The sequence below is a fragment of the Pristiophorus japonicus genome, unplaced genomic scaffold (assembly GCF_044704955.1).
Source record: "Pristiophorus japonicus isolate sPriJap1 unplaced genomic scaffold, sPriJap1.hap1 HAP1_SCAFFOLD_429, whole genome shotgun sequence".
Lineage (NCBI taxonomy): Eukaryota > Metazoa > Chordata > Chondrichthyes > Pristiophoridae > Pristiophorus > Pristiophorus japonicus.
Genome location: NW_027254190.1, coordinates 254,820 through 277,469, shown reverse-complemented (window position 1 = coordinate 277,469; position 22,650 = coordinate 254,820). Strand labels below are relative to the sequence as shown.

General features: G+C 48.9%; 16 non-coding genes across 16 annotated transcripts; all 16 read right to left on the bottom strand.

Moving 5' to 3' along the window:
- Positions 1-1,139: 1,139 nt before the first annotated feature.
- On the bottom strand, positions 1,140-1,231 carry trnay-gua (transfer RNA tyrosine (anticodon GUA)). Its single transcript is given in 2 exon segments — positions 1,140-1,175; positions 1,195-1,231. It is a non-coding gene; the product is annotated as a tRNA-Tyr (tRNA).
- A 1,330-nt stretch (positions 1,232-2,561) lies between these two features.
- On the bottom strand, positions 2,562-2,653 carry trnay-gua (transfer RNA tyrosine (anticodon GUA)). Its single transcript is given in 2 exon segments — positions 2,562-2,597; positions 2,617-2,653. It is a non-coding gene; the product is annotated as a tRNA-Tyr (tRNA).
- A 1,331-nt stretch (positions 2,654-3,984) lies between these two features.
- Positions 3,985-4,076, bottom strand: trnay-gua (transfer RNA tyrosine (anticodon GUA)). Its single transcript is given in 2 exon segments — positions 3,985-4,020; positions 4,040-4,076. It is a non-coding gene; the product is annotated as a tRNA-Tyr (tRNA).
- A 1,331-nt stretch (positions 4,077-5,407) lies between these two features.
- Positions 5,408-5,499, bottom strand: trnay-gua (transfer RNA tyrosine (anticodon GUA)). The gene is given in 2 exon segments: positions 5,408-5,443; positions 5,463-5,499. It is a non-coding gene; the product is annotated as a tRNA-Tyr (tRNA).
- Positions 5,500-6,818: 1,319 nt separating this feature from the next.
- trnay-gua (transfer RNA tyrosine (anticodon GUA)) lies at positions 6,819-6,910 on the bottom strand. Its single transcript is given in 2 exon segments — positions 6,819-6,854; positions 6,874-6,910. It is a non-coding gene; the product is annotated as a tRNA-Tyr (tRNA).
- Positions 6,911-8,241: 1,331 nt separating this feature from the next.
- trnay-gua (transfer RNA tyrosine (anticodon GUA)) lies at positions 8,242-8,333 on the bottom strand. Its single transcript is given in 2 exon segments — positions 8,242-8,277; positions 8,297-8,333. It is a non-coding gene; the product is annotated as a tRNA-Tyr (tRNA).
- Positions 8,334-9,663: 1,330 nt separating this feature from the next.
- On the bottom strand, positions 9,664-9,755 carry trnay-gua (transfer RNA tyrosine (anticodon GUA)). Its single transcript is given in 2 exon segments — positions 9,664-9,699; positions 9,719-9,755. It is a non-coding gene; the product is annotated as a tRNA-Tyr (tRNA).
- Positions 9,756-11,074: 1,319 nt separating this feature from the next.
- On the bottom strand, positions 11,075-11,166 carry trnay-gua (transfer RNA tyrosine (anticodon GUA)). The gene is given in 2 exon segments: positions 11,075-11,110; positions 11,130-11,166. It is a non-coding gene; the product is annotated as a tRNA-Tyr (tRNA).
- A 1,331-nt stretch (positions 11,167-12,497) lies between these two features.
- trnay-gua (transfer RNA tyrosine (anticodon GUA)) lies at positions 12,498-12,589 on the bottom strand. Its single transcript is given in 2 exon segments — positions 12,498-12,533; positions 12,553-12,589. It is a non-coding gene; the product is annotated as a tRNA-Tyr (tRNA).
- Positions 12,590-13,920: 1,331 nt separating this feature from the next.
- On the bottom strand, positions 13,921-14,012 carry trnay-gua (transfer RNA tyrosine (anticodon GUA)). Its single transcript is given in 2 exon segments — positions 13,921-13,956; positions 13,976-14,012. It is a non-coding gene; the product is annotated as a tRNA-Tyr (tRNA).
- Positions 14,013-15,342: 1,330 nt separating this feature from the next.
- trnay-gua (transfer RNA tyrosine (anticodon GUA)) lies at positions 15,343-15,434 on the bottom strand. Its single transcript is given in 2 exon segments — positions 15,343-15,378; positions 15,398-15,434. It is a non-coding gene; the product is annotated as a tRNA-Tyr (tRNA).
- Positions 15,435-16,753: 1,319 nt separating this feature from the next.
- trnay-gua (transfer RNA tyrosine (anticodon GUA)) lies at positions 16,754-16,845 on the bottom strand. The gene is given in 2 exon segments: positions 16,754-16,789; positions 16,809-16,845. It is a non-coding gene; the product is annotated as a tRNA-Tyr (tRNA).
- A 1,331-nt stretch (positions 16,846-18,176) lies between these two features.
- Positions 18,177-18,268, bottom strand: trnay-gua (transfer RNA tyrosine (anticodon GUA)). The gene is given in 2 exon segments: positions 18,177-18,212; positions 18,232-18,268. It is a non-coding gene; the product is annotated as a tRNA-Tyr (tRNA).
- Positions 18,269-19,599: 1,331 nt separating this feature from the next.
- On the bottom strand, positions 19,600-19,691 carry trnay-gua (transfer RNA tyrosine (anticodon GUA)). The gene is given in 2 exon segments: positions 19,600-19,635; positions 19,655-19,691. It is a non-coding gene; the product is annotated as a tRNA-Tyr (tRNA).
- Positions 19,692-21,021: 1,330 nt separating this feature from the next.
- trnay-gua (transfer RNA tyrosine (anticodon GUA)) lies at positions 21,022-21,113 on the bottom strand. The gene is given in 2 exon segments: positions 21,022-21,057; positions 21,077-21,113. It is a non-coding gene; the product is annotated as a tRNA-Tyr (tRNA).
- A 1,330-nt stretch (positions 21,114-22,443) lies between these two features.
- trnay-gua (transfer RNA tyrosine (anticodon GUA)) lies at positions 22,444-22,535 on the bottom strand. Its single transcript is given in 2 exon segments — positions 22,444-22,479; positions 22,499-22,535. It is a non-coding gene; the product is annotated as a tRNA-Tyr (tRNA).
- Between the last annotated feature and the right edge of the window lie 115 nt (positions 22,536-22,650).

Below are 22,650 nucleotides of genomic sequence, written 5' to 3'. Positions count from 1 at the left end.
TTATCAGCCTCGCAGATTTTTTGCAAGCTGCGCATTCTGAATTTAAAGACCTTGCAAGCTGCCCGACTTGGTCGTGCTGCCTGGCCGCTTGCATGGCAAGTGCCTTCTTCGCGCAGCAGGCAGCATATCAGTCTGCTCAATCGAAGGTCCTGAGTCAAATGCTCAGAAAAGCAATCAATGCTCGCAAGTCGTTCTTTTGGCTTCTCTCGCCTCATATATCCATCTTTGCAAAAATCAAGACGTCTTGCTTATGACATGGCAGAAAAAGGTTTGCTGTGCTTTGACCCATCTGGCATGAACTCAGTGACACGTGAGACCACATTTCTTTCTGGAGAATTGCTCTGAGCCAAAAGCAGAGTGGAGAATGCAGGCATCGATCCCACTACCTCTCACATGCTAAGCGAGCGCTCTACCATTTGAGCTAATTCCCCAGTAGCTTCTTGCAGGTTGCCCTCATTTGCTTCACAGTCGCCTTTTCGCACTCGTCTCCAAGCTGCTCCACGACCATCAGAGAACTGGCCCACTCCTTGTATCCAATCGACATTGCGGAGCAGCAGCGAGCGAGCAACAGCAGGACGCGAAGCCACAGTAACGAAGAAAGAAGCCGAGAAGAGCACGAGACCGTGGAAGGGAAGCGAGGTGACCGGAAAGTAGCGGCCGCCCTGTGTGTGAGGGAGCAGGCGACAGCGCTGTCTGACTGATAGCCAACTTGTTTTGCCTGAAAGGGAGTGCTGAGTGCTTTGAAGTGTTGCTGCTCTGCAGTTTGTTGAATGTACTACAATGTATCCCATATTGTACCGAATTGTACTTGAACTGAAAAGCAAGGAAATGTATCGAACGGAACTGCCGTCAGCACCCAAATGTAGTGTATGGGATTGCTGACCGCAGCTAAATATACTGAACTGCTTTTGAATGGACTGTACAAATTTTTATATGCAAATTTTGAAATTTAAAAAAACTCTGTGCTGGTGAGCAGACACAAATGCTCAAGCATAACAGCTGTGTGAAGGTGGATGCAGAGTGCATTCAGGTTTGAGACGAGAAAAGTGGTGTCATGCTCCTTCGTGGCAACATGATGCACCATAAAGTGATGAGAACTGGTTTGAGCGAATTGCTGCTTAATCCAAAAGTACACTAGCTCCTTCGAGCCGGAATTGAACCAGCGACCTAAGGATGACTTTGCTGAGTATTCCACTACAGTCCTCCGCTCTACCAACTGAGCTATCGAAGGGAAGCGCCAAAGATTTTTCTGTGCGATGATTGTTTTCCGTGAGCATGTTGACACATCTGGACTCGTGGCGTGGCCTGTGGTCTTCAGTACCAGCCCATGCTGCAGCGCGGTGGGACTGTCAACCGCCAGCGACTCTTTACAGCCTGGAAAACGCGTGTGACTAACAATCACAAGAGTGTAGCTTTGACTTCTTATCAGGCTCGCAGATTTTTTGCAAGCTGCGCATTCTGAATTTAAAGACCTTGCAAGCTGCCCGACTTGGTCGTGCTGCCTGGCCGCTTGCATGGCAAGTGCCTTCTTCGCGCAGCAGGCAGCATATCAGTCTGCTCAATCGAAGGTCCTGAGTCAAATGCTCAGAAAAGCAATCAATGCTCGCAAGTCGTTCTTTTGGCTTCTCTCGCCTCATATATCCATCTTTGCAAAAATCAAGACGTCTTGCTTATGACATGGCAGAAAAAGGTTTGCTGTGCTTTGACCCATCTGGCATGAACTCAGTGACACGTGAGACCACATTTCTTATTGGAGAATTGCTCTGAGCCAAAAGCAGAGTGGAGAATGCAGGCATCGATCCCGCTACTTCTCACATGCTAAGCGAGCGTTCTACCATTTGAGCTAATTCCCCAGTAGCTTCTTGCAGGTTGCCCTCATTTGCTTCACAGTCGCCTTTTCGCACTCGTCTCCAAGCTGCTCCACGACCATCAGAGAACTGGCCCACTCCTTGGGTCCAATCGACATTGCGGAGCAGCAGCGAGCGAGCAACAGCAGGACGCGAAGCCACAGTAACGAAGAAAGAAGCCGAGAAGAGCACGAGACCGTGGAAGGGAAGCGAGGTGACCGGAAAGTAGCGGCCGCCCTGTGTGTGAGGGAGCAGGCGACAGCGCTGTCTGACTGATAGCCAACTTGTTTTGCCTGAAAGGGAGTGCTGAGTGCTTTGAAGTGTTGCTGCTCTGCAGTTTGTTGAATGTACTACAATGTATCCCATATTGTACCGAATTGTACTTGAACTGAAAAGCAAGGAAATGTATCGAACGGAACTGCCGTCAGCACCCAAATGTAGTGTATGGGATTGCTGACCGCAGCTAAATATACTGAACTGCTTTTGAATGGACTGTACAAATTTTTATATGCAAATTTTGAAATTTAAAAAAACTCTGTGCTGGTGAGCAGACACAAATGCTCAAGCATAACAGCTGTGTGAAGGTGGATGCAGAGTGCATTCAGGTTTGAGACGAGAAAAGTGGTGTCCTGCTCCTTCGTGGCAACATGATGCACCATAAAGTGATGAGAACTGGTTTGAGCGAATTGCTGCTTAATCCAAAAGTACACTCGCTCCTTCGAGCCGGAATTGAACCAGCGACCTAAGGATGACTTTGCTGAGTATTCCACTACAGTCCTCCGCTCTACCAACTGAGCTATCGAAGGGAAGCGCCAAAGATTTTTCTGTGCGATGATTGTTTTCCGTGAGCATGTTGACGCATCTGGACTCGTGGCGTGGCCTGTGCGTCTTCAGTACCAGCCCATGCTGCAGCGCGGTGGGACTGTGAACCGCCAGCGACTCTTTACAGCCTGGAAAACGCGTGTGACTAACAATCACAAGAGTGTAGCTTTGACTTCTTATCAGGCTCGCAGATTTTTTGCAAGCTGCGCATTCTGAATTTAAAGACCTTGCAAGCTGCCCGACTTGGTCGTGCTGCCTGGCCGCTTGCATGGCAAGTGCCTTCTTCGCGCAGCAGGCAGCATATCAGTCTGCTCAATCGAAGGTCCTGAGTCAAATGCTCAGAAAAGCAATCAATGCTCGCAAGTCGTTCTTTTGGCTTCTCTCGCCTCATATATCCATCTTTGCAAAAATCAAGACGTCTTGCTTATGACATGGCAGAAAAAGGTTTGCTGTGCTTTGACCCATCTGGCATGAACTCAGTGACACGTGAGACCACATTTCTTTCTGGAGAATTGCTCTGAGCCAAAAGCAGAGTGGAGAATGCAGGCATCGATCCCGCTACTTCTCACATGCTAAGCGAGCGTTCTACCATTTGAGCTAATTCCCCAGTAGCTTCTTGCAGGTTGCCCTCGTTTGCTTCACAGTCGCCTTTTCGCACTCGTCTCCAAGCTGCTCCACGACCATCAGAGAACTGGCCCACTCCTTGGGTCCAATCGACATTGCGGAGCAGCAGCGAGCGAGCAACAGCAGGACGCGAAGCCACAGTAACGAAGAAAGAAGCCGAGAAGAGCACGAGACCGTGGAAGGGAAGCGAGGTGACCGGAAAGTAGCGGCCGCCCTGTGTGTGAGGGAGCAGGCGACAGCGCTGTCTGACTGATAGCCAACTTGTTTTGCCTGAAAGGGAGTGCTGAGTGCTTTGAAGTGTTGCTGCTCTGCAGTTTGTTGAATGTACTACAATGTATCCCATATTGTACCGAATTGTACTTGAACTGAAAAGCAAGGAAATGTATCGAACGGAACTGCCGTCAGCACCCAAATGTAGTGTATGGGATTGCTGACCGCAGCTAAATATACTGAACTGCTTTTGAATGGACTGTACAAATTTTTATATGCAAATTTTGAAATTTAAAAAAACTCTGTGCTGGTGAGCAGACACAAATGCTCAAGCATAACAGCTGTGTGAAGGTGGATGCAGAGTGCATTCAGGTTTGAGACGAGAAAAGTGGTGTCATGCTCCTTCGTGGCAACATGATGCACCATAAAGTGATGAGAACTGGTTTGAGCGAATTGCTGCTTAATCCAAAAGTACACTAGCTCCTTCGAGCCGGAATTGAACCAGCGACCTAAGGATGACTTTGCTGAGTATTCCACTACAGTCCTCCGCTCTACCAACTGAGCTATCGAAGGGAAGCGCCAAAGATTTTTCTGTGCGATGATTGTTTTCCGTGAGCATGTTGACGCATCTGGACTCGTGGCGTGGCCTGTGCGTCTTCAGTACCAGCCCATGCTGCAGCGCGGTGGGACTGTGAACCGCCAGCGACTCTTTACAGCCTGGAAAACGCGTGTGACTAACAATCACAAGAGTGTAGCTTTGACTTCTTATCAGGCTCGCAGATTTTTTGCAAGCTGCGCATTCTGAATTTAAAGACCTTGCAAGCTGCCCGACTTGGTCGTGCTGCCTGGCCGCTTGCATGGCAAGTGCCTTCTTCGCGCAGCAGGCAGCATATCAGTCTGCTCAATCGAAGGTCCTGAGTCAAATGCTCAGAAAAGCAATCAATGCTCGCAAGTCGTTCTTTTGGCTTCTCTCGCCTCATATATCCATCTTTGCAAAAATCAAGACGTCTTGCTTATGACATGGCAGAAAAAGGTTTGCTGTGCTTTGACCCATCTGGCATGAACTCAGTGACACGTGAGACCACATTTCTTTCTGGAGAATTGCTCTGAGCCAAAAGCAGAGTGGAGAATGCAGGCATCGATCCCACTACCTCTCACATGCTAAGCGAGCGCTCTACCATTTGAGCTAATTCCCCAGTAGCTTCTTGCAGGTTGCCCTCATTTGCTTCACAGTCGCCTTTTCGCACTCGTCTCCAAGCTGCTCCACGACCATCAGAGAACTGGCCCACTCCTTGTATCCAATCGACATTGCGGAGCAGCAGCGAGCGAGCAACAGCAGGACGCGAAGCCACAGTAACGAAGAAAGAAGCCGAGAAGAGCACGAGACCGTGGAAGGGAAGCGAGGTGACCGGAAAGTAGCGGCCGCCCTGTGTGTGAGGGAACAGGCGACAGCGCTGTCTGACTGATAGCCAACTTGTTTTGCCTGAAAGGGAGTGCTGAGTGCTTTGAAGTGTTGCTGCTCTGCAGTTTGTTGAATGTACTACAATGTATCCCATATTGTACCGAATTGTACTTGAACTGAAAAGCAAGGAAATGTATCGAACGGAACTGCCGTCAGCACCCAAATGTAGTGTATGGGATTGCTGACCGCAGCTAAATATACTGAACTGCTTTTGAATGGACTGTACAAATTTTTATATGCAAATTTTGAAATTTAAAAAAACTCTGTGCTGGTGAGCAGACACAAATGCTCAAGCATAACAGCTGTGTGAAGGTGGATGCAGAGTGCATTCAGGTTTGAGACGAGAAAAGTGGTGTCATGCTCCTTCGTGGCAACATGATGCACCATAAAGTGATGAGAACTGGTTTGAGCGAATTGCTGCTTAATCCAAAAGTACACTAGCTCCTTCGAGCCGGAATTGAACCAGCGACATAAGGATGACTTTGCTGAGTATTCCACTACAGTCCTCCGCTCTACCAACTGAGCTATCGAAGGGAAGCGCCAAAGATTTTTCTGTGCGATGATTGTTTTCCGTGAGCATGTTGACACATCTGGACTCGTGGCGTGGCCTGTGGTCTTCAGTACCAGCCCATGCTGCAGCGCGGTGGGACTGTCAACCGCCAGCGACTCTTTACAGCCTGGAAAACGCGTGTGACTAACAATCACAAGAGTGTAGCTTTGACTTCTTATCAGGCTCGCAGATTTTTTGCAAGCTGCGCATTCTGAATTTAAAGACCTTGCAAGCTGCCCGACTTGGTCGTGCTGCCTGGCCGCTTGCATGGCAAGTGCCTTCTTCGCGCAGCAGGCAGCATATCAGTCTGCTCAATCGAAGGTCCTGAGTCAAATGCTCAGAAAAGCAATCAATGCTCGCAAGTCGTTCTTTTGGCTTCTCTCGCCTCATATATCCATCTTTGCAAAAATCAAGACGTCTTGCTTATGACATGGCAGAAAAAGGTTTGCTGTGCTTTGACCCATCTGGCATGAACTCAGTGACACGTGAGACCACATTTTTTTCTGGAGAATTGCTCTGAGCCAAAAGCAGTGTGGAGAATGCAGGCATCGATCCCACTACCTCTCACATGCTAAGCGAGCGCTCTACCATTTGAGCTAATTCCCCAGTACTTTCTTGCAGGTTGCCCTCATTTGCTTCACAGTCGCCTTTTCGCACTCGTCTCCAAGCTGCTCCACGACCATCAGAGAACTGGCCCACTCCTTGTATCCAATCGACATTGCGGAGCAGCAGCGAGCGAGCAACAGCAGGACGCGAAGCCACAGTAACGAAGAAAGAAGCCGAGAAGAGCACGAGACCGTGGAAGGGAAGCGAGGTGACCGGAAAGTAGCGGCCGCCCTGTGTGTGAGGGAGCAGGCGACAGCGCTGTCTGACTCATAGCCAACTTGTTTTGCCTGAAAGGGAGTGCTGAGTGCTTTGAAGTGTTGCTGCTCTGCAGTACTACAATGTATCCCATATTGTACCGAATTGTACTTGAACTGAAAAGCAAGGAAATGTATCGAACGGAACTGCCGTCAGCACCCAAATGTAGTGTATGGGATTGCTGACCGCAGCTAAATGTACTGAACTGCTTTTGAATGGACTGTACAAATTTTTATATGCAAATTTTGAAATTTAAAAAAACTCTGTGCTGGTGAGCAGACACAAATGCTCAAGCATAACAGCTGTGTGAAGGTGGATGCAGAGTGCATTCAGGTTTGAGACGAGAAAAGTGGTGTCCTGCTCCTTCGTGGCAACATGATGCACCATAAAGTGATGAGAACTGGTTTGAGCGAATTGCTGCTTAATCCAAAAGTACACTCGCTCCTTCGAGCCGGAATTGAACCAGCGACCTAAGGATGACTTTGCTGAGTATTCCACTACAGTCCTCCGCTCTACCAACTGAGCTATCGAAGGGAAGCGCCAAAGATTTTTCTGTGCGATGATTGTTTTCCGTGAGCATGTTGACGCATCTGGACTCGTGGCGTGGCCTGTGCGTCTTCAGTACCAGCCCATGCTGCAGCGCGGTGGGACTGTGAACCGCCAGCGACTCTTTACAGCCTGGAAAACGCGTGTGACTAACAATCACAAGAGTGTAGCTTTGACTTCTTATCAGGCTCGCAGATTTTTTGCAAGCTGCGCATTCTGAATTTAAAGACCTTGCAAGCTGCCCGACTTGGTCGTGCTGCCTGGCCGCTTGCATGGCAAGTGCCTTCTTCGCGCAGCAGGCAGCATATCAGTCTGCTCAATCGAAGGTCCTGAGTCAAATGCTCAGAAAAGCAATCAATGCTCGCAAGTCGTTCTTTTGGCTTCTCTCGCCTCATATATCCATCTTTGCAAAAATCAAGACGTCTTGCTTATGACATGGCAGAAAAAGGTTTGCTGTGCTTTGACCCATCTGGCATGAACTCAGTGACACGTGAGACCACATTTCTTTCTGGAGAATTGCTCTGAGCCAAAAGCAGAGTGGAGAATGCAGGCATCGATCCCACTACCTCTCACATGCTAAGCGAGCGCTCTACCATTTGAGCTAATTCCCTAGTAGCTTCTTGCAGGTTGCCCTCATTTGCTTCACAGTCGCCTTTTCGCACTCGTCTCCAAGCTGCTCCACGACCATCAGAGAACTGGCCCACTCCTTGTATCCAATCGACATTGCGGAGCAGCAGCGAGCGAGCAACAGCAGGACGCGAAGCCACAGTAACGAAGAAAGAAGCCGAGAAGAGCACGAGACCGTGGAAGGGAAGCGAGGTGACCGGAAAGTAGTGGCCGCCCTGTGTGTGAGGGAGCAGGCGACAGCGCTGTCTGACTGATAGCCAACTTGTTTTGCCTGAAAGGGAGTGCTGAGTGCTTTGAAGTGTTGCTGCTCTGCAGTTTGTTGAATGTACTACAATGTATCCCATATTGTACCGAATTGTACTTGAACTGAAAAGCAAGGAAATGTATCGAACGGAACTGCCGTCAGCACCCAAATGTAGTGTATGGGATTGCTGACCGCAGCTAAATATACTGAACTGCTTTTGAATGGACTGTACAAATTTTTATATGCAAATTTTGAAATTTAAAAAAACTCTGTGCTGGTGAGCAGACACAAATGCTCAAGCATAACAGCTGTGTGAAGGTGGATGCAGAGTGCATTCAGGTTTGAGACGAGAAAAGTGGTGTCATGCTCCTTCGTGGCAACATGATGCACCATAAAGTGATGAGAACTGGTTTGAGCGAATTGCTGCTTAATCCAAAAGTACACTAGCTCCTTCGAGCCGGAATTGAACCAGCGACCTAAGGATGACTTTGCTGAGTATTCCACTACAGTCCTCCGCTCTACCAACTGAGCTATCGAAGGGAAGCGCCAAAGATTTTTCTGTGCGATGATTGTTTTCCGTGAGCATGTTGACACATCTGGACTCGTGGCGTGGCCTGTGGTCTTCAGTACCAGCCCATGCTGCAGCGCGGTGGGACTGTCAACCGCCAGCGACTCTTTACAGCCTGGAAAACGCGTGTGACTAACAATCACAAGAGTGTAGCTTTGACTTCTTATCAGGCTCGCAGATTTTTTGCAAGCTGCGCATTCTGAATTTAAAGACCTTGCAAGCTGCCCGACTTGGTCGTGCTGCCTGGCCGCTTGCATGGCAAGTGCCTTCTTCGCGCAGCAGGCAGCATATCAGTCTGCTCAATCGAAGGTCCTGAGTCAAATGCTCAGAAAAGCAATCAATGCTCGCAAGTCGTTCTTTTGGCTTCTCTCGCCTCATATATCCATCTTTGCAAAAATCAAGACATCTTGCTTATGACATGGCAGAAAAAGGTTTGCTGTGCTTTGACCCATCTGGCATGAACTCAGTGACACGTGAGACCACATTTCTTTCTGGAGAATTGCTCTGAGCCAAAAGCAGAGTGGAGAATGCAGGCATCGATCCCGCTACCTCTCACATGCTAAGCGAGCGCTCTACCATTTGAGCTAATTCCCCAGTAGCTTCTTGCAGGTTGCCCTCATTTGCTTCACAGTCGCCTTTTCGCACTCGTCTCCAAGCTGCTCCACGACCATCAGAGAACTGGCCCACTCCTTGGGTCCAATCGACATTGCGGAGCAGCAGCGAGCGAGCAACAGCAGGACGCGAAGCCACAGTAACGAAGAAAGAAGCCGAGAAGAGCACGAGACCGTGGAAGGGAAGCGAGGTGACCGGAAAGTAGCGGCCGCCCTGTGTGTGAGGGAGCAGGCGACAGCGCTGTCTGACTGATAGCCAACTTGTTTTGCCTGAAAGGGAGTGCTGAGTGCTTTGAAGTGTTGCTGCTCTGCAGTTTGTTGAATGTACTACAATGTATCCCATATTGTACCGAATTGTACTTGAACTGAAAAGCAAGGAAATGTATCGAACGGAACTGCCGTCAGCACCCAAATGTAGTGTATGGGATTGCTGACCGCAGCTAAATATACTGAACTGCTTTTGAATGGACTGTACAAATTTTTATATGCAAATTTTGAAATTTAAAAAAACTCTGTGCTGGTGAGCAGACACAAATGCTCAAGCATAACAGCTGTGTGAAGGTGGATGCAGAGTGCATTCAGGTTTGAGACGAGAAAAGTGGTGTCATGCTCCTTCGTGGCAACATGATGCACCATAAAGTGATGAGAACTGGTTTGAGCGAATTGCTGCTTAATCCAAAAGTACACTAGCTCCTTCGAGCCGGAATTGAACCAGCGACCTAAGGATGACTTTGCTGAGTATTCCACTACAGTCCTCCGCTCTACCAACTGAGCTATCGAAGGGAAGCGCCAAAGATTTTTCTGTGCGATGATTGTTTTCCGTGAGCATGTTGACACATCTGGACTCGTGGCGTGGCCTGTGGTCTTCAGTACCAGCCCATGCTGCAGCGCGGTGGGACTGTCAACCGCCAGCGACTCTTTACAGCCTGGAAAACGCGTGTGACTAACAATCACAAGAGTGTAGCTTTGACTTCTTATCAGGCTCGCAGATTTTTTGCAAGCTGCGCATTCTGAATTTAAAGACCTTGCAAGCTGCCCGACTTGGTCGTGCTGCCTGGCCGCTTGCATGGCAAGTGCCTTCTTCGCGCAGCAGGCAGCATATCAGTCTGCTCAATCGAAGGTCCTGAGTCAAATGCTCAGAAAAGCAATCAATGCTCGCAAGTCGTTCTTTTGGCTTCTCTCGCCTCATATATCCATCTTTGCAAAAATCAAGACGTCTTGCTTATGACATGGCAGAAAAAGGTTTGCTGTGCTTTGACCCATCTGGCATGAACTCAGTGACACGTGAGACCACATTTTTTTCTGGAGAATTGCTCTGAGCCAAAAGCAGTGTGGAGAATGCAGGCATCGATCCCACTACCTCTCACATGCTAAGCGAGCGCTCTACCATTTGAGCTAATTCCCCAGTAGTTTCTTGCAGGTTGCCCTCATTTGCTTCACAGTCGCCTTTTCGCACTCGTCTCCAAGCTGCTCCACGACCATCAGAGAACTGGCCCACTCCTTGTATCCAATCGACATTGCGGAGCAGCAGCGAGCGAGCAACAGCAGGACGCGAAGCCACAGTAACGAAGAAAGAAGCCGAGAAGAGCACGAGACCGTGGAAGGGAAGCGAGGTGACCGGAAAGTAGCGGCCGCCCTGTGTGTGAGGGAGCAGGCGACAGCGCTGTCTGACTCATAGCCAACTTGTTTTGCCTGAAAGGGAGTGCTGAGTGCTTTGAAGTGTTGCTGCTCTGCAGTACTACAATGTATCCCATATTGTACCGAATTGTACTTGAACTGAAAAGCAAGGAAATGTATCGAACGGTACTGCCGTCAGCACCCAAATGTAGTGTATGGGATTGCTGACCGCAGCTAAATGTACTGAACTGCTTTTGAATGGACTGTACAAATTTTTATATGCAAATTTTGAAATTTAAAAAAACTCTGTGCTGGTGAGCAGACACAAATGCTCAAGCATAACAGCTGTGTGAAGGTGGATGCAGAGTGCATTCAGGTTTGAGACGAGAAAAGTGGTGTCCTGCTCCTTCGTGGCAACATGATGCACCATAAAGTGATGAGAACTGGTTTGAGCGAATTGCTGCTTAATCCAAAAGTACACTCGCTCCTTCGAGCCGGAATTGAACCAGCGACCTAAGGATGACTTTGCTGAGTATTCCACTACAGTCCTCCGCTCTACCAACTGAGCTATCGAAGGGAAGCGCCAAAGATTTTTCTGTGCGATGATTGTTTTCCGTGAGCATGTTGACGCATCTGGACTCGTGGCGTGGCCTGTGCGTCTTCAGTACCAGCCCATGCTGCAGCGCGGTGGGACTGTGAACCGCCAGCGACTCTTTACAGCCTGGAAAACGCGTGTGACTAACAATCACAAGAGTGTAGCTTTGACTTCTTATCAGGCTCGCAGATTTTTTGCAAGCTGCGCATTCTGAATTTAAAGACCTTGCAAGCTGCCCGACTTGGTCGTGCTGCCTGGCCGCTTGCATGGCAAGTGCCTTCTTCGCGCAGCAGGCAGCATATCAGTCTGCTCAATCGAAGGTCCTGAGTCAAATGCTCAGAAAAGCAATCAATGCTCGCAAGTCGTTCTTTTGGCTTCTCTCGCCTCATATATCCATCTTTGCAAAAATCAAGACGTCTTGCTTATGACATGGCAGAAAAAGGTTTGCTGTGCTTTGACCCATCTGGCATGAACTCAGTGACACGTGAGACCACATTTCTTTCTGGAGAATTGCTCTGAGCCAAAAGCAGAGTGGAGAATGCAGGCATCGATCCCACTACCTCTCACATGCTAAGCGAGCGCTCTACCATTTGAGCTAATTCCCCAGTAGCTTCTTGCAGGTTGCCCTCATTTGCTTCACAGTCGCCTTTTCGCACTCGTCTCCAAGCTGCTCCACGACCATCAGAGAACTGGCCCACTCCTTGTATCCAATCGACATTGCGGAGCAGCAGCGAGCGAGCAACAGCAGGACGCGAAGCCACAGTAAAGAAGAAAGAAGCCGAGAAGAACACGAGACCGTGGAAGGGAAGCGAGGTGACCGGAAAGTAGCGGCCGCCCTGTGTGTGAGGGAGCAGGCGACAGCGCTGTCTGACTGATAGCCAACTTGTTTTGCCTGAAAGGGAGTGCTGAGTGCTTTGAAGTGTTGCTGCTCTGCAGTTTGTTGAATGTACTACAATGTATCCCATATTGTACCGAATTGTACTTGAACTGAAAAGCAAGGAAATGTATCGAACGGAACTGCCGTCAGCACCCAAATGTAGTGGATGGGATTGCTGACCGCAGCTAAATGTACTGAACTGCTTTTGAATGGACTGTACAAATTTTTATATGCAAATTTTGAAATTTAAAAAAACTCTGTGCTGGTGAGCAGACACAAATGCTCAAGCATAACAGCTGTGTGAAGGTGGATGCAGAGTGCATTCAGGTTTGAGACGAGAAAAGTGGTGTCCTGCTCCTTCGTGGCAACATGATGCACCATAAAGTGATGAGAACTGGTTTGAGCGAATTGCTGCTTAATCCAAAAGTACACTCGCTCCTTCAAGCCGGAATTGAACCAGCGACCTAAGGATGACTTTGCTGAGTATTCCACTACAGTCCTCCGCTCTACCAACTGAGCTATCGAAGGGAAGCGCCAAAGATTTTTCTGTGCGATGATTGTTTTCCGTGAGCATGTTGACGCATCTGGACTCGTGGCGTGGCCTGTGCGTCTTCAGTACCAGCCCATGCTGCAGCGCGGTGGGACTGTGAACCGCCAGCGACTCTTTACAGCCTGGAAAACGCGTGTGACTAACAATCACAAGAGTGTAGCTTTGACTTCTTATCAGGCTCGCAGATTTTTTGCAAGCTGCGCATTCTGAATTTAAAGACCTTGCAAGCTGCCCGACTTGGTCGTGCTGCCTGGCCGCTTGCATGGCAAGTGCCTTCTTCGCGCAGCAGGCAGCATATCAGTCTGCTCAATCGAAGGTCCTGAGTCAAATGCTCAGAAAAGCAATCAATGCTCGCAAGTCGTTCTTTTGGCTTCTCTCGCCTCATATATCCATCTTTGCAAAAATCAAGACGTCTTGCTTATGACATGGCAGAAAAAGGTTTGCTGTGCTTTGACCCATCTGGCATGAACTCAGTGACACGTGAGACCACATTTCTTTCTGGAGAATTGCTCTGAGCCAAAAGCAGAGTGGAGAATGCAGGCATCGATCCCACTACCTCTCACATGCTAAGCGAGCGCTCTACCATTTGAGCTAATTCCCTAGTAGCTTCTTGCAGGTTGCCCTCATTTGCTTCACAGTCGCCTTTTCGCACTCGTCTCCAAGCTGCTCCACGACCATCAGAGAACTGGCCCACTCCTTGTATCCAATCGACATTGCGGAGCAGCAGCGAGCGAGCAACAGCAGGACGCGAAGCCACAGTAACGAAGAAAGAAGCCGAGAAGAGCACGAGACCGTGGAAGGGAAGCGAGGTGACCGGAAAGTAGCGGCCGCCCTGTGTGTGAGGGAGCAGGCGACAGCGCTGTCTGACTGATAGCCAACTTGTTTTGCCTGAAAGGGAGTGCTGAGTGCTTTGAAGTGTTGCTGCTCTGCAGTTTGTTGAATGTACTACAATGTATCCCATATTGTACCGAATTGTACTTGAACTGAAAAGCAAGGAAATGTATCGAACGGAACTGCCGTCAGCACCCAAATGTAGTGTATGGGATTGCTGACCGCAGCTAAATGTACTGAACTGCTTTTGAATGGACTGTACAAATTTTTATATGCAAATTTTGAAATTTAAAAAAACTCTGTGCTGGTGAGCAGACACAAATGCTCAAGCATAACAGCTGTGTGAAGGTGGATGCAGAGTGCATTCAGGTTTGAGACGAGAAAAGTGGTGTCATGCTCCTTCGTGGCAACATGATGCACCATAAAGTGATGAGAACTGGTTTGAGCGAATTGCTGCTTAATCCAAAAGTACACTAGCTCCTTCGAGCCGGAATTGAACCAGCGACCTAAGGATGACTTTGCTGAGTATTCCACTACAGTCCTCCGCTCTACCAACTGAGCTATCGAAGGGAAGCGCCAAAGATTTTTCTGTGCGATGATTGTTTTCCGTGAGCATGTTGACACATCTGGACTCGTGGCGTGGCCTGTGGTCTTCAGTACCAGCCCATGCTGCAGCGCGGTGGGACTGTCAACCGCCAGCGACTCTTTACAGCCTGGAAAACGCGTGTGACTAACAATCACAAGAGTGTAGCTTTGACTTCTTATCAGGCTCGCAGATTTTTTGCAAGCTGCGCATTCTGAATTTAAAGACCTTGCAAGCTGCCCGACTTGGTCGTGCTGCCTGGCCGCTTGCATGGCAAGTGCCTTCTTCGCGCAGCAGGCAGCATATCAGTCTGCTCAATCGAAGGTCCTGAGTCAAATGCTCAGAAAAGCAATCAATGCTCGCAAGTCGTTCTTTTGGCTTCTCTCGCCTCATATATCCATCTTTGCAAAAATCAAGACATCTTGCTTATGACATGGCAGAAAAAGGTTTGCTGTGCTTTGACCCATCTGGCATGAACTCAGTGACACGTGAGACCACATTTCTTTCTGGAGAATTGCTCTGAGCCAAAAGCAGAGTGGAGAATGCAGGCATCGATCCCGCTACCTCTCACATGCTAAGCGAGCGCTCTACCATTTGAGCTAATTCCCCAGTAGCTTCTTGCAGGTTGCCCTCATTTGCTTCACAGTCGCCTTTTCGCACTCGTCTCCAAGCTGCTCCACGACCATCAGAGAACTGGCCCACTCCTTGGGTCCAATCGACATTGCGGAGCAGCAGCGAGCGAGCAACAGCAGGACGCGAAGCCACAGTAACGAAGAAAGAAGCCGAGAAGAGCACGAGACCGTGGAAGGGAAGCGAGGTGACCGGAAAGTAGCGGCCGCCCTGTGTGTGAGGGAGCAGGCGACAGCGCTGTCTGACTGATAGCCAACTTGTTTTGCCTGAAAGGGAGTGCTGAGTGCTTTGAAGTGTTGCTGCTCTGCAGTTTGTTGAATGTACTACAATGTATCCCATATTGTACCGAATTGTACTTGAACTGAAAAGCAAGGAAATGTATCGAACGGAACTGCCGTCAGCACCCAAATGTAGTGTATGGGATTGCTGACCGCAGCTAAATATACTGAACTGCTTTTGAATGGACTGTACAAATTTTTATATGCAAATTTTGAAATTTAAAAAAACTCTGTGCTGGTGAGCAGACACAAATGCTCAAGCATAACAGCTGTGTGAAGGTGGATGCAGAGTGCATTCAGGTTTGAGACGAGAAAAGTGGTGTCATGCTCCTTCGTGGCAACATGATGCACCATAAAGTGATGAGAACTGGTTTGAGCGAATTGCTGCTTAATCCAAAAGTACACTAGCTCCTTCGAGCCGGAATTGAACCAGCGACCTAAGGATGACTTTGCTGAGTATTCCACTACAGTCCTCCGCTCTACCAACTGAGCTATCGAAGGGAAGCGCCAAAGATTTTTCTGTGCGATGATTGTTTTCCGTGAGCATGTTGACACATCTGGACTCGTGGCGTGGCCTGTGGTCTTCAGTACCAGCCCATGCTGCAGCGCGGTGGGACTGTCAACCGCCAGCGACTCTTTACAGCCTGGAAAACGCGTGTGACTAACAATCACAAGAGTGTAGCTTTGACTTCTTATCAGGCTCGCAGATTTTTTGCAAGCTGCGCATTCTGAATTTAAAGACCTTGCAAGCTGCCCGACTTGGTCGTGCTGCCTGGCCGCTTGCATGGCAAGTGCCTTCTTCGCGCAGCAGGCAGCATATCAGTCTGCTCAATCGAAGGTCCTGAGTCAAATGCTCAGAAAAGCAATCAATGCTCGCAAGTCGTTCTTTTGGCTTCTCTCGCCTCATATATCCATCTTTGCAAAAATCAAGACGTCTTGCTTATGACATGGCAGAAAAAGGTTTGCTGTGCTTTGACCCATCTGGCATGAACTCAGTGACACGTGAGACCACATTTTTTTCTGGAGAATTGCTCTGAGCCAAAAGCAGTGTGGAGAATGCAGGCATCGATCCCACTACCTCTCACATGCTAAGCGAGCGCTCTACCATTTGAGCTAATTCCCCAGTAGTTTCTTGCAGGTTGCCCTCATTTGCTTCACAGTCGCCTTTTCGCACTCGTCTCCAAGCTGCTCCACGACCATCAGAGAACTGGCCCACTCCTTGTATCCAATCGACATTGCGGAGCAGCAGCGAGCGAGCAACAGCAGGACGCGAAGCCACAGTAACGAAGAAAGAAGCCGAGAAGAGCACGAGACCGTGGAAGGGAAGCGAGGTGACCGGAAAGTAGCGGCCGCCCTGTGTGTGAGGGAGCAGGCGACAGCGCTGTCTGACTCATAGCCAACTTGTTTTGCCTGAAAGGGAGTGCTGAGTGCTTTGAAGTGTTGCTGCTCTGCAGTACTACAATGTATCCCATATTGTACCGAATTGTACTTGAACTGAAAAGCAAGGAAATGTATCGAACGGTACTGCCGTCAGCACCCAAATGTAGTGTATGGGATTGCTGACCGCAGCTAAATGTACTGAACTGCTTTTGAATGGACTGTACAAATTTTTATATGCAAATTTTGAAATTTAAAAAAACTCTGTGCTGGTGAGCAGACACAAATGCTCAAGCATAACAGCTGTGTGAAGGTGGATGCAGAGTGCATTCAGGTTTGAGACGAGAAAAGTGGTGTCCTGCTCCTTCGTGGCAACATGATGCACCATAAAGTGATGAGAACTGGTTTGAGCGAATTGCTGCTTAATCCAAAAGTACACTCGCTCCTTCGAGCCGGAATTGAACCAGCGACCTAAGGATGACTTTGCTGAGTATTCCACTACAGTCCTCCGCTCTACCAACTGAGCTATCGAAGGGAAGCGCCAAAGATTTTTCTGTGCGATGATTGTTTTCCGTGAGCATGTTGACGCATCTGGACTCGTGGCGTGGCCTGTGCGTCTTCAGTACCAGCCCATGCTGCAGCGCGGTGGGACTGTGAACCGCCAGCGACTCTTTACAGCCTGGAAAACGCGTGTGACTAACAATCACAAGAGTGTAGCTTTGACTTCTTATCAGGCTCGCAGATTTTTTGCAAGCTGCGCATTCTGAATTTAAAGACCTTGCAAGCTGCCCGACTTGGTCGTGCTGCCTGGCCGCTTGCATGGCAAGTGCCTTCTTCGCGCAGCAGGCAGCATATCAGTCTGCTCAATCGAAGGTCCTGAGTCAAATGCTCAGAAAAGCAATCAATGCTCGCAAGTCGTTCTTTTGGCTTCTCTCGCCTCATATATCCATCTTTGCAAAAATCAAGACGTCTTGCTTATGACATGGCAGAAAAAGGTTTGCTGTGCTTTGACCCATCTGGCATGAACTCAGTGACACGTGAGACCACATTTCTTTCTGGAGAATTGCTCTGAGCCAAAAGCAGAGTGGAGAATGCAGGCATCGATCCCACTACCTCTCACATGCTAAGCGAGCGCTCTACCATTTGAGCTAATTCCCCAGTAGCTTCTTGCAGGTTGCCCTCATTTGCTTCACAGTCGCCTTTTCGCACTCGTCTCCAAGCTGCTCCACGACCATCAGAGAACTGGCCCACTCCTTGTATCCAATCGACATTGCGGAGCAGCAGCGAGCGAGCAACAGCAGGACGCGAAGCCACAGTAAAGAAGAAAGAAGCCGAGAAGAACACGAGACCGTGGAAGGGAAGCGAGGTGACCGGAAAGTAGCGGCCGCCCTGTGTGTGAGGGAGCAGGCGACAGCGCTGTCTGACTGATAGCCAACTTGTTTTGCCTGAAAGGGAGTGCTGAGTGCTTTGAAGTGTTGCTGCTCTGCAGTTTGTTGAATGTACTACAATGTATCCCATATTGTACCGAATTGTACTTGAACTGAAAAGCAAGGAAATGTATCGAACGGAACTGCCGTCAGCACCCAAATGTAGTGGATGGGATTGCTGACCGCAGCTAAATGTACTGAACTGCTTTTGAATGGACTGTACAAATTTTTATATGCAAATTTTGAAATTTAAAAAAACTCTGTGCTGGTGAGCAGACACAAATGCTCAAGCATAACAGCTGTGTGAAGGTGGATGCAGAGTGCATTCAGGTTTGAGACGAGAAAAGTGGTGTCCTGCTCCTTCGTGGCAACATGATGCACCATAAAGTGATGAGAACTGGTTTGAGCGAATTGCTGCTTAATCCAAAAGTACACTCGCTCCTTCGAGCCGGAATTGAACCAGCGACCTAAGGATGACTTTGCTGAGTATTCCACTACAGTCCTCCGCTCTACCAACTGAGCTATCGAAGGGAAGCGCCAAAGATTTTTCTGTGCGATGATTGTTTTCCGTGAGCATGTTGACGCATCTGGACTCGTGGCGTGGCCTGTGCGTCTTCAGTACCAGCCCATGCTGCAGCGCGGTGGGACTGTGAACCGCCAGCGACTCTTTACAGCCTGGAAAACGCGTGTGACTAACAATCACAAGAGTGTAGCTTTGACTTCTTATCAGGCTCGCAGATTTTTTGCAAGCTGCGCATTCTGAATTTAAAGACCTTGCAAGCTGCCCGACTTGGTCGTGCTGCCTGGCCGCTTGCATGGCAAGTGCCTTCTTCGCGCAGCAGGCAGCATATCAGTCTGCTCAATCGAAGGTCCTGAGTCAAATGCTCAGAAAAGCAATCAATGCTCGCAAGTCGTTCTTTTGGCTTCTCTCGCCTCATATATCCATCTTTGCAAAAATCAAGACGTCTTGCTTATGACATGGCAGAAAAAGGTTTGCTGTGCTTTGACCCATCTGGCATGAACTCAGTGACACGTGAGACCACATTTCTTTCTGGAGAATTGCTCTGAGCCAAAAGCAGAGTGGAGAATGCAGGCATCGATCCCACTACCTCTCACATGCTAAGCGAGCGCTCTACCATTTGAGCTAATTCCCTAGTAGCTTCTTGCAGGTTGCCCTCATTTGCTTCACAGTCGCCTTTTCGCACTCGTCTCCAAGCTGCTCCACGACCATCAGAGAACTGGCCCACTCCTTGTATCCAATCGACATTGCGGAGCAGCAGCGAGCGAGCAACAGCAGGACGCGAAGCCACAGTAACGAAGAAAGAAGCCGAGAAGAGCACGAGACCGTGGAAGGGAAGCGAGGTGACCGGAAAGTAGCGGCCGCCCTGTGTGTGAGGGAGCAGGCGACAGCGCTGTCTGACTGATAGCCAACTTGTTTTGCCTGAAAGGGAGTGCTGAGTGCTTTGAAGTGTTGCTGCTCTGCAGTTTGTTGAATGTACTACAATGTATCCCATATTGTACCGAATTGTACTTGAACTGAAAAGCAAGGAAATGTATCGAACGGAACTGCCGTCAGCACCCAAATGTAGTGTATGGGATTGCTGACCGCAGCTAAATGTACTGAACTGCTTTTGAATGGACTGTACAAATTTTTATATGCAAATTTTGAAATTTAAAAAAACTCTGTGCTGGTGAGCAGACACAAATGCTCAAGCATAACAGCTGTGTGAAGGTGGATGCAGAGTGCATTCAGGTTTGAGACGAGAAAAGTGGTGTCATGCTCCTTCGTGGCAACATGATGCACCATAAAGTGATGAGAACTGGTTTGAGCGAATTGCTGCTTAATCCAAAAGTACACTAGCTCCTTCGAGCCGGAATTGAACCAGCGACCTAAGGATGACTTTGCTGAGTATTCCACTACAGTCCTCCGCTCTACCAACTGAGCTATCGAAGGGAAGCGCCAAAGATTTTTCTGTGCGATGATTGTTTTCCGTGAGCATGTTGACACATCTGGACTCGTGGCGTGGCCTGTGGTCTTCAGTACCAGCCCATGCTGCAGCGCGGTGGGACTGTCAACCGCCAGCGACTCTTTACAGCCTGGAAAACGCGTGTGACTAACAATCACAAGAGTGTAGCTTTGACTTCTTATCAGGCTCGCAGATTTTTTGCAAGCTGCGCATTCTGAATTTAAAGACCTTGCAAGCTGCCCGACTTGGTCGTGCTGCCTGGCCGCTTGCATGGCAAGTGCCTTCTTCGCGCAGCAGGCAGCATATCAGTCTGCTCAATCGAAGGTCCTGAGTCAAATGCTCAGAAAAGCAATCAATGCTCGCAAGTCGTTCTTTTGGCTTCTCTCGCCTCATATATCCATCTTTGCAAAAATCAAGACATCTTGCTTATGACATGGCAGAAAAAGGTTTGCTGTGCTTTGACCCATCTGGCATGAACTCAGTGACACGTGAGACCACATTTCTTTCTGGAGAATTGCTCTGAGCCAAAAGCAGAGTGGAGAATGCAGGCATCGATCCCGCTACCTCTCACATGCTAAGCGAGCGCTCTACCATTTGAGCTAATTCCCCAGTAGCTTCTTGCAGGTTGCCCTCATTTGCTTCACAGTCGCCTTTTCGCACTCGTCTCCAAGCTGCTCCACGACCATCAGAGAACTGGCCCACTCCTTGGGTCCAATCGACATTGCGGAGCAGCAGCGAGCGAGCAACAGCAGGACGCGAAGCCACAGTAACGAAGAAAGAAGCCGAGAAGAGCACGAGACCGTGGAAGGGAAGCGAGGTGACCGGAAAGTAGCGGCCGCCCTGTGTGTGAGGGAGCAGGCGACAGCGCTGTCTGACTGATAGCCAACTTGTTTTGCCTGAAAGGGAGTGCTGAGTGCTTTGAAGTGTTGCTGCTCTGCAGTTTGTTGAATGTACTACAATGTATCCCATATTGTACCGAATTGTACTTGAACTGAAAAGCAAGGAAATGTATCGAACGGAACTGCCGTCAGCACCCAAATGTAGTGTATGGGATTGCTGACCGCAGCTAAATATACTGAACTGCTTTTGAATGGACTGTACAAATTTTTATATGCAAATTTTGAAATTTAAAAAAACTCTGTGCTGGTGAGCAGACACAAATGCTCAAGCATAACAGCTGTGTGAAGGTGGATGCAGAGTGCATTCAGGTTTGAGACGAGAAAAGTGGTGTCATGCTCCTTCGTGGCAACATGATGCACCATAAAGTGATGAGAACTGGTTTGAGCGAATTGCTGCTTAATCCAAAAGTACACTAGCTCCTTCGAGCCGGAATTGAACCAGCGACCTAAGGATGACTTTGCTGAGTATTCCACTACAGTCCTCCGCTCTACCAACTGAGCTATCGAAGGGAAGCGCCAAAGATTTTTCTGTGCGATGATTGTTTTCCGTGAGCATGTTGACACATCTGGACTCGTGGCGTGGCCTGTGGTCTTCAGTACCAGCCCATGCTGCAGCGCGGTGGGACTGTCAACCGCCAGCGACTCTTTACAGCCTGGAAAACGCGTGTGACTAACAATCACAAGAGTGTAGCTTTGACTTCTTATCAGGCTCGCAGATTTTTTGCAAGCTGCGCATTCTGAATTTAAAGACCTTGCAAGCTGCCCGACTTGGTCGTGCTGCCTGGCCGCTTGCATGGCAAGTGCCTTCTTCGCGCAGCAGGCAGCATATCAGTCTGCTCAATCGAAGGTCCTGAGTCAAATGCTCAGAAAAGCAATCAATGCTCGCAAGTCGTTCTTTTGGCTTCTCTCGCCTCATATATCCATCTTTGCAAAAATCAAGACGTCTTGCTTATGACATGGCAGAAAAAGGTTTGCTGTGCTTTGACCCATCTGGCATGAACTCAGTGACACGTGAGACCACATTTCTTTCTGGAGAATTGCTCTGAGCCAAAAGCAGAGTGGAGAATGCAGGCATCGATCCCGCTACCTCTCACATGCTAAGCAAGCGCTCTACCATTTGAGCTAATTCCCCAGTAGCTTCTTGCAGGTTGCCCTCATTTGCTTCACAGTCGCCTTTTCGCACTCGTCTCCAAGCTGCTCCACGACCATCAGAGAACTGGCCCACTCCTTGGGTCCAATCGACATTGCGGAGCAGCAGCGAGCGAGCAACAGCAGGACGCGAAGCCACAGTAACGAAGAAAGAAGCCGAGAAGAGCACGAGACCGTGGAAGGGAAGCGAGGTGACCGGAAAGTAGCGGCCGCCCTGTGTGTGAGGGAGCAGGCGACAGCGCTGTCTGACTGATAGCCAACTTGTTTTGCCTGAAAGGGAGTGCTGAGTGCTTTGAAGTGTTGCTGCTCTGCAGTTTGTTGAATGTACTACAATGTATCCCATATTGTACCGAATTGTACTTGAACTGAAAAGCAAGGAAATGTATCGAACGGAACTGCCGTCAGCACCCAAATGTAGTGTATGGGATTGCTGACCGCAGCTAAATATACTGAACTGCTTTTGAATGGACTGTACAAATTTTTATATGCAAATTTTGAAATTTAAAAAAACTCTGTGCTGGTGAGCAGACACAAATGCTCAAGCATAACAGCTGTGTGAAGGTGGATGCAGAGTGCATTCAGGTTTGAGACGAGAAAAGTGGTGTCATGCTCCTTCGTGGCAACATGATGCACCATAAAGTGATGAGAACTGGTTTGAGCGAATTGCTGCTTAATCCAAAAGTACACTAGCTCCTTCGAGCCGGAATTGAACCAACGACCTAAGGATGACTTTGCTGAGTATTCCACTACAGTCCTCCGCTCTACCAACTGAGCTATCGAAGGGAAGCGCCAAAGATTTTTCTGTGCGATGATTGTTTTCCGTGAGCATGTTGACACATCTGGACTCGTGGCGTGGCCTGTGGTCTTCAGTACCAGCCCATGCTGCAGCGCGGTGGGA